Consider the following 21339-nt stretch of genomic DNA (forward strand, 5'->3'; position numbering starts at 1 on the left):
AAAACTTGTTTTAAAATATTAAACATATCCGTGTGTATTATCTACTTGTGATCTACTTCTATTGTGTGATCTCAGGGATTTGCGTCAGAGTCCCCTGTGACAAGCGGCTTGGGCTTAACATCGTGTTCCTGTGTTCACCTGGTCTGTGTCATTTACAGAATTTGTCTGTGAAGTGAAGCGGAGAAACTGTTGCTTTTGTTGTTTCAAAGTTGTGCTTAAAAATCTGTAAAAAACAAAGACAGAGACAGACAGAGAGAGACAGACAGACAGACAGAGACAGAGACAAAGACAGAAACAGACCGACAGGGACAGAGAGAGGGAGAGAGACAGACAGAGAGAGACAGACAGAGAGAGACCGACGGAGAGACACAGACGGAGACAGACCAACAAAGACAGACAAAGAGAGACCGACAGAGACAGACAGACACAGACAGACAGGCAAAGACAGACAGAGAGAGAGACAGACAGAGAGAGACCGACAGAGAGAGACAGACGGAGACAGACCAACAAAGACAGACAGAGAGAGAGACCGACAGAGACAGACAGAAAGAGACAGACAGAGACAGAGACAGACAGAGAGTTCATCTTCACATTTTATCACCATTAATAGTGCAGCACTGCAGAGTTGGAGAAGCACTGTGAGCAATTACGCACAGGCCAAGTGCAGATTTGAAAATCTGTGTGTGTGTGTGTGTGTGTGTGTGTGTGTGTGTGTGTGTGTGTGTGTGTGTGTGTGTGTGCGCGAGCCAGAGATGCAGGTTGTGATGGGTCTTCCTATGCTTTTGTTCTGAGGCTTAGCCTGGCTTCACCGAGCTCTCCTCCTGCCAGTCTCTGTTCACTGATTCACATTAGCCAGCAATATGAGCCAGCACATCGCTCCACACACACACACACACACACACACACACACACACACACACACTGCACAATGCAGAACACAAAAACACAACACCCGCAAGCTAGTCATTCAAAATAATTACACACCACCTAACCCACTCAGCAACACACACACACACACACACACACACACACACAGCCTTACAGCAGCCTTAAAGATTGTCGTTCCCCCGCTTACCTGATTTACACTGAGCATTCCCATCAGCCTTTGCACCTGATTTGATCTGGGGTATCTGTTCGTCGCTCTCTGCTGTCTCTCTGTGTCGGACTCACACACACACACACACACACACACACACACACACACACACACACACACGGTTTCTTGTTCCACCACACTTTCCTTTGCAAGTGTGCATTTATTAAATCTCTCTCTCTCTCTCTCTCTCTCTCTCTCAGTTCAGTTCAGTGTTTGTCTTATTACTTTATCGGATTTCCTTAGTTTTTTTTTGTTGAACACAATTATGAGATTAGATCACAACAAACTGGCACTAATAACATTTTCATTCCTCAGTGCTGTAGATTTCTAACATACCGATTAATACACTCGTTCTAATACGGTACGTTACTGTTGCTATGGTGACAGGTTGTATTCCAGATGCGCCACATAGACAGATTTAAAAAATACACTATTTTGCCAAAAGTATTCGCCCGCCTGCGTTTACATGCGTATGAACTGGAGTAACATCCAACATCTTATATCTCCATAGGGGTGAGTGCATTAGTGCGGGGGGTTACTGTATATGGAGAAAATCATATAAAACGTCAATCAAAAGTCCCAGTTTAACTTGTATTATATACACTGTATTTTGTTGCTCTCTGTAATCAATGTTGTTAATTACTACAATGATCTTAATGACTACTTTCATGTTTATATGGTGGTAATTGAATTTTACTGAAACATCACATCACTGACATTCACACACGTATACATTACGGCACGTAGACTACACGTTTTTAATTAGCTCGGTGCACACAATCCTTTCTCTCTCGCTTAATGACCTCTCAATGATCTTTCTCACACATAAACCCAGAATTATTATGTTTCCAAAAATAATTCTAACACTGCGTTCACACTAGCGACCTATAAGTCACTCATATCACCTTTACATCACCTCTTGTGTGTTATGACTGCCGGTGCTGCTGGTTTTTGGGTGCAGTCTTTTATTCTAATTCTGATGTGAAACAGCTATAACTACAGTATACACACACAACAATCAGCGATTACTTCAAAAGCACCTGCGTAATATTGATCAGCTCTAGCTTGTGCCTCCAAAACAGCTCTGAGTGTCAAGACCTGGACTCCCCGTGACCTCTGAAGGTGTCCTGTGGTACCTGGGACCCAGACATCTAAGAGTCCGGTAAGTTGTACGGTCGGGCCTTCATGGATCGGACTTGTTTTCCCAGCACATCTTACAAACACTCAATTGGATAGAGATCTGGGGAATTTCCATTTCCATTCAACACCTCGAACTCTTTGTTATGTTCCTCGAACTGTTCCTAAACAACGTTTGCAGCGCGTCTCAAAAAACCTCAAACAATACCCCTAATTATTAAATCTCCTCATGCTGAAGAAGCCAAATCTTTGCTGGAACACGAAAAGGAAAATACAAAAACAGTATGCAGATGAGCAGAGTTTATTTACACCTCACACACTCCATCCAGACTTCACTTCTCAGTCCATTTTTTAGACAATATGCAGCGCTGTTGTAGCTTGATGAGCGCTGAAAGAAAAACGTGATGGTGCAAAGTGACAAAGCGGCTGGCCGCGGCTCCGGCGTGACATCCTATTAGAGCAGTTTTATTAGCTGTCTCGGTGCATGTGGAACACACACACACACACACACAGTGGGTTCTCCAAGCCTGATGAATGGCTAACCTAAGAGAATAGCTCAGCTATTTATTACCTGAAATAAATCTGCTTTCAGGGTGTGTCACAGTGTTTAGCGCTCCTGTGTTACCAGCATGGACGAGCAAAGTGTCACAGAAAACAACAAATATCATGGATTCAAAAAGAGCTTCAAAGGCCAGTGTGTACGATTGGACCTACATCATGTCAGGATGTGTTCTAAGGATGGTTTGGTACTTGTTCATTATGAGTCAGCCTGTCCAGCCTGATCCCACAGGAAACCCAAATTTGGTCAAATTGCTGGCCAAGATACCAGAACTACCAACCAGGGCCTGGCAGGCAAAGAGCCCCCCGACCCGGCTTACAAACTCCTCAGTTCCCATTCTGATCCAGCACTCATGTGATCTACCGGACTAAGAAGTCTGATCTGCGGTTTGAAGTTTGAGTCAAAGACGTCTGATCCCACAACCCACAGCACCCAAAGGATCCACCACCAACATCCTGGTGCCAGAAACCACAGCAACCCCCCCCCCCCCAGGGGCACAATGAGAACCCAAAACCTACTGTAGGTAGTCTTAATAATAGTATTGTAATATTATGGCTGAGTATGGGCTGTATGGCCTCATGGTTTTGTTTTCTGTTTTTTATGTTCTCAGGCTCCTACCTTCTAAGGAACACACATTCCGTAACTGAACCACTCATATTTTCAGAGTTTAATGTTTAAAAGATTCTGTGTTCACAAGAATAATAATATCAGGGTTCAGTGTTCTCAGAGATCCACGTTGTCGTTACCTTACGTTCTCTCAATAATCTGGTCTATAAGAGATCGGTGTATTTTAGGGCCCTGTGATATGAAGGAAATATCAGTTTATTGTTATTTACTGTATTGCTGTCAGGGTTTTGTGTTCTCATAAGTTAACAGGGTTCCAGTGTTTGCAGGGTTCCTGTGCTACTGTAAGCTCGCTTTTTCCTCCCTGATGCACCCACCTCTCACGCACTTATCATCCTGTAAGACACACCCACTTACCTCTCTGTAATACACTGTCAGGGTGTGCGTCTGTGATGGACGTGATCCTCAATCGTTATAGCTCCTTGCTCATTTCTTAGGCTCCCTCTAAGACACACCCACCTCTCTCCCTGTAAGACACACCCACCTCTCTCCCTGTAAGACACACCTGCTTATCTCCCTCTAAGACACACCCACGTATCTCACTGTACGACACACCCAACTACCTCCTTGTAAGACACACCCAACTACTGTATCTCTCTCTAAGACACATGCATCCATCCCCTGTAAGACACACCACCACTGTAAGACACACCCACCTATCTCCTTGTAAGACACACCCACCTATCTCACTGTACGACACACCCAACTACCTTCTTGTAAGACACACCCGACTACTGTATCTCTCTCTAAGACACATGCAACCATCCCCTGTAAGACACACCACCACTGTAAGACACACCCACCTATCTCCTTGTAAGACACACCCACCTATCTCATTGTAGGACACACTCACCTATCTTACTGTAGGACACACCCACCTATCTTACTGTAGGACACACCCACCTATCTTACTGTAGGACACACCCACCTATCTCCCTTTAAGACACACCCACCTATCTTACTGTAGGACACACCCACCTATCTCCCTTTAAGACACACCCACCTATCTTACTGTAGGACACACCCACCTATCTTACTGTAGGACACACCCACCTATCTCCCTTTAAGACACACCCACCTATCTTACTGTAGGACACACCCAACTACCACCTAGTAAGACACACCCACCTATCTCTCTCTAAGACACATGCAACCATCCCCTGTAAGACACACGCACCACTTTAAGACACACCCACCTATCGCCTTGTAAGACACACCCACCTATCTAATTGTAGGACACACCCACCTATCTTACTGTAGGACACACCTACTATCGCCTAGTAAGACACACCCACCTATCTCTCCCTAAGACACATGCACCCATCGTCTGTAAGACACACCCACCACTGGAAGAAACACCCAGCTATCTCTTCCTTTAGACACACCCAACTGTAAACCATGCATTCTTCCTCTTGAAGTTTCATTCACATTCTTCCCTTTGATATATTCTCACTTCCACTATAAGACACACCCACCTCCCCTTATACGACACACCCACCAATCTCCCTCTAAGACACACCCACTGGCCGGCGGTCAGACCCACTCTTTACTGGAATAAGGATTCTGATTGGACAGAGCTTTCTATTTTTTCATATGATAAATAAATAAATTGTAAGCCGATGAACTGGTTGGAAACTGATAATGTTCTGTTTCACTAATTAGAAGAAAAAAAAAAACATTCTGTCGAGCGTGAACAGTAGATTGAATCAACACATTAGCGTTTATCGCTCAGTCTAACCTCGGCGTGTCATCAGCGCTGATCCGATGTGACGTTCCTGAATAAACCCGTTGATAATTGACTGAAAACAGAGCTGCCAGCTTTTCAGACATCTCGGGTCCATGGAAACTTTGAAACCAAACATTTGGAATTGAGATCAAACTGCAAAAAGTGTCATCAACATCATTTTCAATTCGGTTGATAATTGAGTGGCGAACGCGGCTAAACAGAACTCGGCTGGGAACGAAAATGATATCAACACCAACGTGGGGAAAGTGTCAGCTTCAGCTCAGCCTGTTTTTTTTTCACATACACATGACATCATTTCTGACAATTTTCTCTGTTTATCTCTATGTTTTTTAACGACTCCATTTGACATAAAAACTAAGATTTGGGGGAACGCTGAGAGCCTGAGAGACTCAATCTAAACAAATGAAAACTGTGTTCTCAAGAATTTTGTCGACACATTTCACTAGGAATATTAAAATGATGTCCACGATTATTAAGTACATTTTATTATTGATCTTATTTTATTGATTATACTTTATTATTATTATTATTATTATTATTATTATCATCATTATTGTTGTTGTTATTAATAATTTCCAAATAGTTTTTATTTTTTTTATTTTTTATTATGAAAGATCTGGTCCTTCTTTTATTTAAATTAAATAAATATATATTTTCAAATAATTCATATTGATATTTTTTCTGTCTGTCATTTTAATTGGAAATTAAATCACACCATTCTCATTTTTTTTGACATTTATAAATATGCCATAAATATATTGTAATAATTCACATCCTTTATGCAAACAATCATTAGTACTAAGTTTCTTTTAATACATTTTTATTAGTACCGAACAAATTGTTCTCTTTATATACTTTATTAAATTATTTGTCTTTTAGAGAGTAAAAGAATCACACAAACAGAAACAGAAGAAATGACAACAAATAAATGCAAAAAAGCATAAACAGTATATAATATACTACATATAAAATCCATTTATTTTTTGTTAAACCAATTAGTACAGAAAAACAAAACAATACCAACAAAAAAGTAATATAAAAATAAAAAACAAAGAAGAACAAACAAGAAAACACTTAAGGAGTTTTGAAAAAAAAAACTAAAGTTGAAAAAACTGTTTTAGGAAATTAATCACCTACAGTGCGGTGTGATGAAGCTGAGTTCCTGTTATCAATCAGAGGTTGATTATTTTTTATCACAGCACATCCTAAAGTGTTTTATTTCACTCCAGAGCATTATTACAAACTTTTAATTTTGTAGATAACGACATCATACATTATTTTATCCATTTATAGTTACAGTTAATGTTGCGGAACGTTCTTGTGGTTTCCGTCAGTCCCATGACTTCCCCTTAATAAACAAAACAAAACCAAAAAAAACCAGAAAACCTTTATTTATATATATAAAAAAAAAAAAAATATATATATATATATATATATATATATTTCCTTTTATGACTTTCTTTTCCTCCTGCTCCTGTCTCCTTCCTCTGTTGCGATCTCTCTCTAAAATTTTGTTTTACCCAGAGAGAGATAAACTGACAGAAAAGATTCATCTTAAAAAAAAAAAAAAAGCAGTGGAAATTGGATCTTTTTTAAAAACCGGCCTCGCTAATTCAGTCGAACGTTAATTTGCGCTATTTAAATCGCGTTAGTGTGCCAATTAGTTGACCTAATCTGGGCTGGCTGAGAGTCAGCGCTGCGAGAGTGGAGTTATTTGTGTCTATGTGAGTAACTCTAATTCAATCCGACTCCCTTTGGCTATCACACACACACATCCACGCACTCTCTCTCGCGCACACACACCCACCCACACATTCGCTCGGATCATGTTAGCGCCCCCTGGTTATCAGAACCGGCTAAGTTGGTTACATGCGGTGTGTTTAGGCCATACTTGCATCATAGTCATACCTGATTGGTTAATTGTTTCTGATAACATGACATCAGGTGCTGTTTTTAAGGATGATGACGTTCTGGATGTGGAGCTCGATTTCAATTACGGGTTTCGTGTTTCACTTACAGGCGAGCGGCGCGGGCCAAACCTGAAAGCTAATTTGTTCTTCTGACTAAATGAACAGGATATTTGAACTGTAAGCTGAGTGTTTGATCGTTAGTCAGGTTGTGTGTGTGTGTGTGTGTGTTAGATTTCTGCTAATTAAGCTTCCTCAACTCAAACGAAACCCTGCCTTTGCTCTGTGCTGCGAACAAACATGATTAAAAAGAGAGTGAGAGAAAGAGAGAGAGAGAGAGAGAGAGGTGACAGCATTTCAGTTCAGATGAAAGCGCCGTATTTGCTCTCTTATTGAAAAATTCGGCAGCCGCATCACTCGCTTCACCCGGAATACCAATAGAGGGTAAATTTACCGCATGAATTTCCTCCTCCGTCGAAGTGACAGTGAATCAAACCAGACAAAAGGTTACACAAAATGATTAGCTTTAACTCTCAATGCACAGCTGGTCTGATGTTCTCCAGACGTTACCTCTCCGTTAACAAATTACAAATGTACGCTTAATTAGCTTAACAGAGTACGCCGCGGTATAAATGAGGACAAGAGCTATTAATCAAGACAACGGCTTCCTTTAAAGTACACCTATTATGGAAAATTCATTTTTTAGTCACATTCAGACAGTCAGATGAGTCTCCAATGTGTCTCTGTGTGTGTGTGTGTGTCTATAAAAAAAAAAGAAAAAACAAAACAAAAAAAAAATCCTGCTTTTTTTTCTTTTTTCCATCATTGTTTTTGCCAGGGGTTTAAACAAGCCAATATGATTTTCCCACTAATGCGACCTCAAATCAGAAGATCCCCTCCTCCGGCTTGTTGCTCAGCTCCGCTGGTCTCTGGAGGGGCGTGGCTTAGCAGGGCCTCTTTTACATAGACACTAAAACAGCACATTCGGAGGAGGAGTGAAAGATCATATAATCAGAAACCAGGAGGCTGGTGAAGATCTTTGAATTAGTTTCTTCTTCTTCTTTACCAAAAAAAAAAAATGTCATGAAAGAGAGGCGAGGCAGGATTGAAGCACAGAAATGTAACAGTTTTATCGTCATCATCATCATCATCATCATCATCATTATACAAAATACACAACCAAGGCCAGTGCTGGCTCAAACGGTTAAGGCTCTGGGTTACTGATTGGAAGGTTGAGGGTTCAAGTATCAGCACCGCCAAGTCGCCAACCTTAAGCCCTTGAGCAAGACCCTAAACCATGTCTGCTCCAGGGGGCGCTGTATCCTGGCTGATCCTGCGCTCTAATCACAGCATCCTTACAAAAATGTCAATCATTCTGCTGTGCTGTAAGGTACACATGACAAATAATTTAATCTTATTATCGTTTTTAAACAGGAAATAGGATTGCTAGGCTATGTGCTAACTGCTAATGCTAATGCTAACACACAAGACCAGAAGATAGAGGCAGCGATTGAAGCGCGCGGTCTACTTGGTCTTGCTTGTTATCTTTGGCTGACTGCGTGGACCATTAAGGACAAACCGAAATGAGACAGTCTGGTCTATGGAGTACTTCCTATTTGTGTCACCAGCTGTTTCCCCCCCATATTGCCATCTGATGCAGCAACCTTTATGTTACCATCCTTCACAAGTGCAGTTGGACTTGAGTGGATCTCATTTAAGGCCCCTTGGTTTTTTAAAAAAAATATCCTTTAATAATTATTAGTACATTCAGTTATTTGACTGATTTGAATCAAGGTGCAGTAAGTCCCCAACATACAAACATTAGAGTTACAAACTTTCAAATTTTTGACGATACAAACATGCATTCGGGCTCGTTTAGTCACGGAACTTGGATCACATGTCTGGTGTCCGTGTCACACACGTGCAACGTTCATCCCTGCATTAAAGCAGCAGCAATGAAGCTGGTGTTACTAAGAAATGCCAAGCAATAATGACGGAGACAAAAATAATTGGGAGAATCTTTTAAATCATTTAAAATGAATCGTTCAACCATCGGCAGGACAAGATCATGGAACATGTTTAGAGTTTTATACTGTGTATTGTGTTAGTATCCTACTAACTTTGAGCAATGTTTGTTGGACTTATGAACAAACTGGACTTTCAGAGTTGAACTTGTTTGTATGAAGGGGACTTACTGTTCTTACAGTTGAATGTGTACTGATCAGATTCTGTGTCAGCCATCGTTTACTTTTCTCTGGCTCACAAACCATTGCATTTCTCGGCTGCATTTGAAGGAGCTTTTAAAATGGCACAGCCTTAGGCGTGATGTAATCAGTCCTCAAATGCAGCAGAACAATTACAGAAAGCATTTCTCTCTGTTTTTTTTTGGCATGTTTGTTAGAGAAAATTAATCAACATGACCAATCAGAATCTGGTTGCTAATTATCACCTCATGGTACTAATTTTCTTTTTTTTCTTTCCAACGTATGAGCAAAATATTAATTAAAATTGTATTTAGCGAAGTGTTAAAAAAAAAAAAAAGCAGTGGGCGTGGCTGTGCTGGAACTGGAACAGGAACTGTGGGATAAAACAGGATGATCATTCTGGGGCTGTTTTTTTCTTGGTCCCAGACCTGCTGTTTTCTTGTACTTCATTTTATTCGCTTTTTCTTCATGCCCTTTGAGAGGCTTTTCAAAACCCAGACTCTCCTCCTCCTCATCCTCATTCTCTATCTTCACTCTTCTTCTGTTATTTTGTGCCATCCTCTGGGTCACCTCTCGCCTTTTTACTGATAACCTTTCGCTCTCCTCTACATCTCTCCTCTTCCTGCTTTATCGCCCGCTCTCTCTCTCTCCGCCCCCTCCTGAGAACCTGCTCGTCTGTCTCAGGGTTACTGGCCACTCTCTGGAGGACGTGCCAATAATAGCAGGTGCGTTTTTATCTGTGTGTGTGGACGTTTTTTTTTTTTACTCAAATGTCAGCGAATTACTCTGAGACATGACAAACCAAATGGCTGTGTCTTTTCTAACAGCGCGAGGAAAGCGCTATCCGCCCTCTTCCACATGCATGTGATCTCACTGTGCTTCTGATTGGCTCGTGATTGAGTGTTAGGGTTTAAGAACGTACTTCAATTCCACCCTGACAGCCTCCCTGAGTTTTGTGTCGCACCAATCAGGAGACACTTATGATGTTATTGAGTTATTGTATTTAAAAGCGACATCTTATATTTTTATTTATTCATTTTAGAACACAGGCTTGATGGCTCTGGTTATCAGTGCAGGGGTTCTTCAGCTCACTTAACCTTAATCAACTGAATAATTTACAACCAATCAGTGAACATCCACTTATCACTAAACACTTAAAAGTGTCTCTCTTGCATAGCTGACTTGGACTGATATTGCTCTCTCTCTCTCTCTCTCTCTCTCTCTGACACACACACACACACACTGAATCAAGTACCCAGTAGGGAGACTGTCGTTAATTACACCTTTGTTTTGAATGCAGCACAGACGTGTCACGAGATCGTCCTTGGACGAGAGGTTTTAATGACCACTAATTTGTCTTTGAGAATAATTAGCACTGATCTCTCTCTCCCTCTCTTCCTTTCTCTTTGCAATTTTCAGTTCCCGAGCTATTAAAGCACACCTAAGGAGCGATATATATATATATATATATAAGTTAAAAAAGTTTGCACGTCTCTTCCAACTCCATGGTTGTTCACGAGATTTATTTCTTTCTACACTGTAAAACAATACTGAAGGTGTTTATTCAAAACACACAATAATCTCCTTTGAACAGTTGATATTGAGATGTTTATCTACTTCTTCTGTTCTGTAAAGCTTCTTAACGGCTCTAATCTGAGCTGCTGGTTGTTAATTGGTGATTTCTGAGGCTGGTGACTCTAAATGAACTTCTCCTCTGCAGCAGAGCTCAGTTTTGGTCTTGGTTTCCTGGGAAGGTCTTCATGAGAGACAGTTTCATCATGGAGCTTGATGGGTTTCACAAACACACTCGACACAATACTGTTCTTATGAGAGCTGTTCCCGAACAGCTGACCTTCATGTCTTAAAATAGCAACTGACTGTTAGTGTCATTGCTTAATTACCAAAAGCCATACAGTGTGTAATAGTAGTTTTGAAAAATCCAGTATTGTTCTAGAATGTAAAAAATAAATCCAAACTTGTTTCCAAACTTTTGACTGGTACTACTTTATATAAACACACAAACCCCTGGAGAACGCTGTTGTCCTCCTGGGCGCTGTAAGTGTTGGAAGGAACAACTGTTTTGTTCTTTTTACTTTACAGAATTAAATGAGTGAAGTTCATCTCTCCCCAACAGTTTACCCTCGAGAGAGGCCGACGTCAAAACTAATAACATTATGGCTTTTTACACGACCGAGAAGGAACTTAGGAACCTTTAATAGAAACCAAGTACTAATATTATGGGCCTGGGAACATTTTTTTATACAACAAGCAGCTGTGACAGGACAGGAATGTTTTAGAAAGATCAAGAAATTAACCAGTTTCATCACCTGAGTTTTTGAGTTTATTGAGTTTTTGTATTATTAATTAATTTATTTATTTATTTTCTTTGAAAGCGGACATATTTCCATATATATATATATATATATATATATATATATATATATATATATATATATATATATATAAAGATACATTTTTAAAAATCCAAAAAAAAAAAAGTCTGAACAAAACGTTGTATAATTAATAATGAATTTTATTTTAATAATAATAATAATAATAATAATAATAATAATGAATAATTTTTTAGAGAATTTAGGAGCTATTTAAAGAAGTCATGAAAGCACAAGAAATATTTATTTTCAGGAAGCAAAGGACATTTCATGGAATCTTATCACAGAGATCATTAGCCAAGGAAACAGGATCCTTGCAGGAAACTTTTTAATTATTATTATTATTATTTTTACATTGAGACCTTTTTTAAGACAACGGTTTACCAATGCATCACAAACATTTTGAAAATTGAAAATGAAAAAAACAAAAAAAAGTTGAGGAATTCAGGAACCCCAAGTTTCTCAGGACCCCAGAAAACAAGCACCTAATAGAACCGTTTTAAGGATGTCACAAACTTTTACCAAAACCCAGGACGACACAAATAATTATATGAATCAAGGAATTCTTTCAGGAAATTGAAAATATAAATATTGTGTTAAAGGAAGATGTTTGTTTTTTTAAACCAAAAAGAAACATTTTTCAGAAATCCACTGCTTTTCATGCATTGTAATTTTAACGATGTAACAGTTACACACACACACACACACACACACCCTTACACACAAACCCAAGTGTGACATTAAACTTGCTCAGCCTTACCTGAGGGACAGAAACGTTAATTAGTCCTTACACGCAAGTTTCCTTTCTTAGCAGTCTCTGTTTCTTTCTCTACAGAAGACATTTTAACAGTAGACCTCAGTGTGTGAGGCATGAAACACCTTTTACACGATTCTCCAGCTGCACTTTCTCCACATCACGTCCTCATGTGGATCCTCACATCAAAAATCAGACTTTTCATTAATAATTTTCAACAGAGAGGAAATAATAATGCACTATATATAGAGATATAAAACGGTCACTGTTAATGTTCGGTCCCCAATTTACACTAGCAGAAAAGTGGGATTTAGTCTGTAATGTTTTAGAGATTTAAGATAAAAATATAGAACAGGTTTAAGTAGTTGTAGCATTGTGGTATTCTCAAGTTCCATTTATTAACAGAATACAAAAATTATTAAAATTATTTTGGATATATATATATACACTACCGTTCAAAAGTTGTAGAACACTTGCAAATTTCTTTGTTTTTGTTTAGTGATTTATTTTCTACATTCTACAACAATACTGTAGATTTCAAAACTATAAAATAACACATATGGAATTAGGTAATTATGTAACAACAAGAAAAACAACAGTTAGTTGTTATTTTAAGACACAGAGGTCAGCCTTTCTGTAATAGTTCTTGCAAGAACAGTATTGTCAAGTGCATTTACAAAATCCGTCGAGCACCATAATGAAACTGGCTCTCATGAAGGCCGTCCCAGGAGGGCGAGACCAAAACCTACCTCTGCCTTGGACGAGAAGTTCATTTAGAGTTATCAGCCTGAAAAATGACCAATTAACAACCAGCACCTCAGATTAGAGGCGTTATGAAGTCTTTACAGAGCAGAAGTAGCAGAAACATCTCACCATTAACTGTTCAAAGGAGATTAATGCATTTTTTGGACGCCTTCAGCATTCCTTTACAATGTAGAAAGAAATAAAAATCAGGAACCATCATGGAGTTAGAAAGTGTTCCAAAACTTTTGAACGGTAGAGTGTATAAATTTATTTGGCATTTGAATAATAACTATAATTGTTTTATTAACTTGTTTAAAAAGTAGTGGGAAAAATCTATATTTTTTGGAAAAAACATGTCATGGTAACAACAGAAACTTTGCTTCATCACAGCACCTCATTATTAATTTTTTATTTTTTTTAAGACTTTCCTTTTGCTGTGAATGCCACATTTCGGTGATATAAAAGTTCAAATTAAGAAATGTGGTCTAATAGAAATAAAGCTTAACATGTTGAAAGTATATAGATTTTTCCTTTTTTTTTGTACAAAACCAAGTGAGGAATATGGACAATATGAAACATTTGTAACATTTTTAAATATTGCTTATAAAAAAAAGAAGTACTGTAGCTGATTTGACCTTCTTCAGTCCTCATTAAATCATTATTTATATTCATATCTTATCTTTAAAAAAAATATTTATAACAATTTGCTTCATGTTGCAGTATTTTAAATCCAATTATGGAGATCTCTGCTTGGATCGTGAATTGTTTAATGAGAGATTTGAGATGCAGCCAATTTTTAAATCAAACCTAGAGAGAGTATTTTTATCTAGTTTTGTTTTAAGGGTGCCAATAATTACAGTATGAAGGAGTTAACGTGCATCATACACAGATAAATTGATCGAAACAAACACACAAAAACAACAAGCCACTTTGGAACATGAGATTGAATTCACAGGTTCGGTACTGAAATGTTCTTTATGGCGCGCATGGCGTGTGCTCGTTATGCGGAACGTGCGAAGTGTTCGTTAACGCCGTGCCGAAGCAACAACCTGCATCACAACCTAATCACTTTATGTCTGCAGAGATGCACATTATTATTGGCAATCAATCATTAAATGAATGCATTTTCTAGTTGCAACTGTACTCCGTGCACATGTGTTAGACCGTTAGTGAGTGTGTGTGCGTGCTTGTGTGTGTGTGCACGTGTGCGTTAGACAGTTAGCGCTAGCGTGAGTGTAATTTTAGCATGTCCTCATTAAGTGGCTGTACTGGGTGAAGGCTGCTGGCCTCATTTAAAACTAAACACTTAACTTTATTGCTCATTTCGCCCTCCCTCGTCTTCAGTCCTCCCGTCTCATTTTATTTTCCTCCCTGATGTACTCGGGCCAATTAACACCATCTTCATTACCTCCTATCACACACACACACACACACACACACACACACTGGAAGTGTCTAAGTTCTAAATATTTTTCTTCCTCACAGAATTCCTATTTCTGTTACAATCCTCATCATATGAACGTTAAGGATAATTGCATCAATTAAATAAATCTAAAAGCGCGGTGATGTGTAACCGCGTAAAACCAAGACCTGACTCGTTTCCTTCTACACTGCACTAGTGAAGTCTCTAAAATAACTTCTTATATGTAAAATTTTTTCATTAAGTAATTATGTATTCTGTATCCTGGATTTTCACTTCAGTGCCACATTAAAATTTAGGATTCTGTGTAAAATGAATGAAAACAACTTTATGTAAAACTTTAAGTCATATGTACTGTATTAGACTATAATTCTATTACTGATATCATTACATAGACATAATTTACATGTTAGCTGTTTTAGCTTCTGTTGCTAGCACAATTTCAAGTCAAAAAGTCACATAAATTTCAATCTGACTGTTGTCATTCAAGTCACATGACTGTGCATCAGATACGTACCGGATTTAAGACCACATATGAAAGTGACTCAGATCCGAACCAACATCACATTTGAGTGTTCATACAGCCCTAAAAAAACTGATTGGGACTGTTGGGGTAAAAAAATTTTTTTTGAGTGTCTTCATGCTGCTGTTGTGAACTCACCCACAGACTTTACCTTATTTTCTTTTCTTACTTTTATTTCTTTTCTTTTTTCTCCCCATATTTTGCTCTTCACTTCTGTTTTTCTCCCTTTTTCAATATCGTTTCCTCTCTTTCTTGCTTCTCTTGTGTTACCTTAACACCTTTTTCTCTCCGGTTTATTTTTTCTTAAATTGTTTTGTCCTCTCACTCTTTACATTTGTTGCTTTTTCTTATTTCTTATTTTATATTTTCCTCTATTTTTTTTATTTTCCTTTTTTTTTTTTACCTTTTTTAATCTTTACCTCCCCATGTTCTATGTTCTACTTTCATCTATTCAATCCTACTTGTCTTCTCTACATGTTTTTTTCGCCCACAGATCACTTTTTAATAATTTTTTTTTTTTTTTTTATAATATTTGTATTTATACAATAATAATAATATAATATTTATCTTGTTTTTTTCTTTTTTCTCTTTTTCATTTTTTTCCTCTTTCCCTTCTATTATTTTTTTACTTTTTACACTTCATTTAATTGTCTTTTTTTCTTTCTTTTCTTTCCTTTGCTTTTTTTTATCCCCTTAATTTTTTCTTTCCTTTAATTTTTCTTTTACATGTTTTTGCTATTCATTATTTTCTTCTGTCTCTATTTTAGTCTTATTTTTCTTTTTCTTAAAGTTTTTATTTGTTTCCTTTTTCATCATACAGTGAAACCTCTGATTGCGAGTAACTCAGTTTGTGAGTGTTCCGCAAGATGAACAAAGATTTTTTATATATTTTGACTTGGAAAATGAGAAAGTCTTGGTTTACCAGTACCAAGTATCATGTATCACGCATGCTCTTCTTGTTTTGCTGTCGAGCGTCAAGTGATCACAACTGAACCAACGTTTTTTCTCTCTCTTGCGCTGCGTAATTGTAGGTAATCATCTCCCCTGCTGGGTTTTAGTGCGCGTCTCTTACTGGTATAATCAACAACTTATATCAATTTTATTTTATGTCTGTATGTGTGTGTGTACAGCACGTATGTAAAGCAAAAGCAAGTCTCATTAAAAAGGTTAAAGATCCATTTTCTCTCTCTGCTCAAGGCTCAGCCTGCTCTTTCACACACACACACCCACACACTCACCCACCCAAACACACACACACACACACACTCTTTCTCTCTGCTCTACACAGAAACACTGCTCTGTCACGGTTCTTTTCGAAGGTAAAGTGCAGATTAAGCTGTTTTATTTTTAGTTTACAGCAGTGATTCCGTTAGTGTGTCGCTCAATCATAAGAGGGATTTCTTGTTTATTTTTCTGATAAAACAGTGTTTCCATTGCGTGCGTGTGTGTAAAAAGAGTGGAGGAAGGATGTGTAAGACGAAAAGGGAGAGAGCTCATTACTTAGCTACACACACACACACACACACACACACACATACACACATATTTACAGTGCCTGGGCGCACAAACAAAAATACTTATCTGTCGGGATTTATTTTTTAAGGTAAAGTGCAGGTTAATTTGTTTTATTTTTACTTAATATTTATTTTTTTCAGGCTGTAAAACGAATAATTTGAGTTTCCATTATTTATTATGGGGAAATTCGATTTGGTTTACGAGTGTTTTAAAATATGAGCCCACTTCGGGAACGAATTATGCTCGTAATCCAAGGTTCCACTGTACTTTCATTTCCCCTCCCACTCCTCTTTCATTCAGGCTTTTTGTTGTCCATTTCCTCCCTTACCCATTTTTTCTTTTTTTCACTAAATTTCCTTTTTTTCTCTTTCAACTTTATTACTTATTCTTTTCTCTTCTTTTTTCACATTCTTTGCTACACTCTTTTCTTTTGTATTAATTTCTTTTTTGCATTTTTATTTTCTCTTCCCTCCTCTTCCATAAACAGATACAAAACATGGAGAGCTGTTTAATATGGTGACATTTTTAATAAGATGTTTTATCATTGATTAATACAGAAAACATTAGAGCACCAGCACAGCTCCAGCATGTATCCAATATGTTTTCACCATGTCTCCAACATGTCTCCAGTATGTCTCCACCATATCTCTGCCATGTCTTCAACATGTCCCTACCATATCTCTGCCAGGTCTCCACTGCATTTCCGTTATGTCTCCAGCCTGTCTCCAGAATGTCTCAACAATGACAATATTTCATTGTTGAGACAACAAAGTCTCTTGACAATATTTTCACCATGTTTCCAGCATGTCTTTACCATATCCCTGCCACATCTTCAATATCCCATGTCTCCACTGCATTTCCATTATGTCTCCAGCCTGTCTCCACAATGTTTTCACCATGTCTCCAACATGTCTCCAGTATGTCTCCACCATATTTTTGCCAACATGTCTTCACCATACTGTATCTCTGCCATGTCTTCAAAATGTCTCCACCATGTCTCATGTCTACACTGCATTTCCATCATGTCTCCAGCCTGCCTCCACAATGTCTCGACAATGTCTCAACAATGTCTTGACAATTTTTCCACCATTTTTTCTGCATGTCTTCAACATGTCTCCATCCTACCCACCATATCCCTGCCACACCTCCAACATGTCTCCACCATGTCTTTACCATATCTCATGTCCCATGTCTCCACTGCATTTTCAGGATGTTTCCACAATGTTTTCACCAAGTCTTCAACATGTCTCCAGCATGTCTTTACCCTATCCACCATATCCATCTTTGCATCATAGCGCAGCCCCCCGGCACACACACACACACACACACACACACACACACACATTAATTCTGTTTAAAAATAAACAAAGAATCCTCTATAAATATTATATATGCATAGCAAATCACACTAATGTATACAGTATAAGCAGTAAGTGTGTGTGTGTGCGTACGTTTATATATATGTGTGTGTCCTCAGAGAGAAGCACACAGATCCCACAGAGCCACAGTCACACTGTTAATTAGCCAAATTAGTCGGAGCAAACTCCAAGGTGACACATGCACAGATCACCATGACAACAGCACACAGCTAAAGTAGAGGGAGGAAGTAGGACATGATGCTTCCTACACACACACACACACACACACAAAATAGTCAGTCCTTGCTGTCCATCTATCCCTGACTTAAAAGTTGATTAAAAATTATTATTTCCACCCTCGTCCTATGAATAATTCATGGCTACATAATTACTGCAGGTTGGCGAAGAAGAAAATGATTTAATTTAGCCACAGGGTGTGAATTGTAGGATTACCTCTGGCTAAATGAGGATGATTTGATTACCGTGACAACGCTGACCCTCATGCATGACAAGCGAGAGCGAGAGAGAGAGAGAAAGAGAGATGATAACAAAAAAATGTGTGGAAGCACACATTCTTAATATATGATAATAAAATCTGCATAGATTTGCCTATTAAGGTAGCCATCTGTCTCGTTATTACTCTTTCGTTCTGCATCTTTAATTTCCGACGGATGATGTCGACTTTTCTTTCATGCGTGCCATCACCCTTTATTCACTCCACACTCAGGGAATAAAAAATAAAATAAAATAAATTATGATCCACTTTATAAACCGTCACCTGCAGTGCTCCCACTGAGCAGGTTGTGCTTTTATGTAATCCACAGACTCAGCATCAGTCAGAGTTTTGGTTAGTTTCTGGTGGAAAAAATATTCAACTCAGGTCAGAAACTGTTGATTTATTTTCTAGAATGGCAGTGTTGATATTAGTGCACAGGTTGTATATTGATGCACTGGTTCTAATATGTCATCATTTGTATAGTAACAGTTCACAAAGTCACACCGTGACATTTTATATTCATCGTTTATATAAAAAATCGTTTGGAAAAAGTCACATAATATTTGAACTCTGAGCTTTGTTTTGGACTATGAAATCCACTTTATTTATTTCTGCATGCTTTTAAACATTTAAAAAGGCAAAAAAATTAATGACAGTTGTATTAAGATTTTTATTTGCATAGCATGCATCAACTATTTTATAGAGATACTGTAGCTCAATCAATTTTCCTATAAGATATACTATAGTGACCCAAAATGTGATATCTAATGATAGCTAATTATTATTTTTTGAGCATAGCATCCATGAACCATTTGGTAGAGATGGCTCAATCAGGTTAGTTTAACACATTTTTTCAACAAGATACAGTAAAAGTATACTTTTGCAAGCCACAACATACTGTAGCGACCCAAATCTAGTGATATGTTAAACTTTTTGTTAGCATAGCATGCATCAACCATTTGAAAGAGATGGCTCAATCAGGTTATGTTGCACTTTTTTCCCCAAAAAATTATCCAAAATGTTTGCTATCTAGTGATAGATTATTATTATTATTATTTGCATAGCATGCATCAATTATTTGATAAATATGGAACAATTAGTTTAAGTTCAACAAATATTTTATTAAGATGTAGGGACAAAAAAATGTGATACCTAGTGATATACAGTATAATGATTTTTCAAGCATGTCATGCATCAACCATTTGGTAGAGATGGCTCAATCAGGTTAAGTTCACATATTTTCCACATAAGATATTGTGTAGAGACACAAAATGTGTTCTTCTAATTGGTTGAGTAGAGCATTAAAGGGTTAAACAGGTGCTAATTGGTACAATAATTGCATTATTAAATATTGTTAAAAATTTCTTGAAGGAGTCATCAATGCTACAGCTTTAACTACGCCAGAACGCCTTTAACTACAGTTGTAATTTATGAATCTTTTCACAGAAGAGTTCACATTTTTTTTTTATGTGAACACTAACAAGCAAATCTGATCATTTGCAAAATACTGTGGTGAAAGAAAATTAATATAATAATAAATTTTTGATTGTGATCTTATTGAAAATAATCACCTAGATGCTGGTGGTAACATCACAAAAATCCTGTGATTGCAAATAAATAAATACTCCAAGCAATTTTAATTTGCATCTCAGTCTCCTTATTATGTGTTTACTTCCTGGTTCAAAATTTTTCACAGATTCAACATTGTTTATGGATAATAACAGAATCGATGCTGTATCTTCTTTTATGACTCTAGTACAGCACAAGACCATCAGCATGCTTAAGATGTACAGTATTACTGTGACTACATGGTACATGGACGAGGATAAACTCATGCTTCATCAGTGAACTTGTAAATCTATTCTGAGTTTGCAGTTTTAAAAAAATTATAATTTCACAGTTGAAGTTTGAACATGAGCTTTGGAAAAGCTTTTGCAACTCAAAGCTGTTGACAGCTGACCTTTCCAAGCCAGCCATTAAGCTTTGTGTGTGTCTGAAGTCGGGGCTTTTAACTAATCTAGTGTAGGAAAATGAAAACATCAATCTATTATATGAGTCAGAGTTATTAGAAGCGATCCATGGAAAGATTTGACACAATTAAAGCAGCACAAACCAGATTTTTTAAAATCGTAAAAGTAAAATCTTAAAATTTTGTTTTAATAGTACTTACTAAAATGCTTGGAATTTATATAATGCTGTGTTTTTTTTTAACTTAGACATAACAAATAAGTAGCTATCAGTAGTTTTCCATTAAATCCTACAACAACACTAAAGCACCACTAGCACGAACAAATTCTTTTTAATTCAATTAAATTTTATTTATACAGTATAACGCTTTTGACAGCAGTCATTGTCACAAAGCAGCTTTACAGAATCGACAAAAAAATTATGATGAAATGTGTTCAAAAATAGGTCTAAATCAGAATGATCAGATCGTCCCTGATGAACAAGCCAAGGGCGAGGGTGCTGCGGGAAAAACTCCCTGAGATGGCAGTAGGAAGAAACCTTGAGAGAACCCAGACTCAATGAGGAACCCTCCTCATTTGGGTGATAACGGATAGCAGGGATTGATCTGCATCATACTGTGTGTTAGGAGGCTGGAAGTTTAATATAAGAAGATGTCTTTTATTGCATATGGAGTCCAGTTTGTTATTGGAGTCTCAGGTACACAACTGTTTGCAAGCATTTCAGTCCTAAACTGTGGAGTCCTCAGAGAACATCTGTCTGCACCAGATGAGTCCAGGACGGTCTTCATGGTTAAGACAAGATCTTAATGTGACAAGATCTCCAACCAGAAGGGGGCACCAGGACGAGTCCAACAGGTCCAGAGGGGGTCTGGATCACCGCTGGAGCAGCATGTGTAGC

This window comes from Clarias gariepinus, chromosome 10 (assembly GCF_024256425.1).
Source record: "Clarias gariepinus isolate MV-2021 ecotype Netherlands chromosome 10, CGAR_prim_01v2, whole genome shotgun sequence".
NCBI lineage: Eukaryota > Metazoa > Chordata > Actinopteri > Siluriformes > Clariidae > Clarias > Clarias gariepinus.